We start from the raw sequence: 555 nt of genomic DNA on the forward strand, positions 1-555 counted from the left end.
CACCATCCCTGTAAGGGGATCGCGAAAATATTTTTTTTCCTGTAAAGATTGAAATAGATTTGCTTACGTCCAAATCATATCATATGATAAAAAAAACTATCAATAAATAAGAAGAAGCATGAGAATAACAATGATAACTAAACAAAACAAGCTTAATGTTCTTGTCGATATTTTGAAAGCATTTTCCCTTGCTATTCAAGAAATAACTTATCAAACAACACGGAGCCTCCGAATAAACGTTGTGAATGCAAAATGTTGCAATATTTTAACAAAAGCTTTGATTAAGTCATTGTGGTTTACTAACGAGTAACAGACAAGCAATGACATTACTTATAGCGAGATGACCTGGAACTGTGGACAGTAAGAAAAATGCTATAATATCCTTTTTTTAACGTAGAAGTATACAGTAGGAGTGTTATTATGTAGATAGTATTCTCTCTACTGGTTATATCTTTATTAAGTATATATCATCAGATATTTAGATGATCTTTCTCGGAGCTAAAGTTTAAATTGACAAAATGAATGCTAGTGTTTCGATGTCAAAGTACCAATGGG

The sequence above is a fragment of the Penaeus monodon genome, chromosome 32 (assembly GCF_015228065.2).
Source record: "Penaeus monodon isolate SGIC_2016 chromosome 32, NSTDA_Pmon_1, whole genome shotgun sequence".
In the NCBI taxonomy this organism is placed as follows: Eukaryota; Metazoa; Arthropoda; class Malacostraca; order Decapoda; family Penaeidae; genus Penaeus; species Penaeus monodon.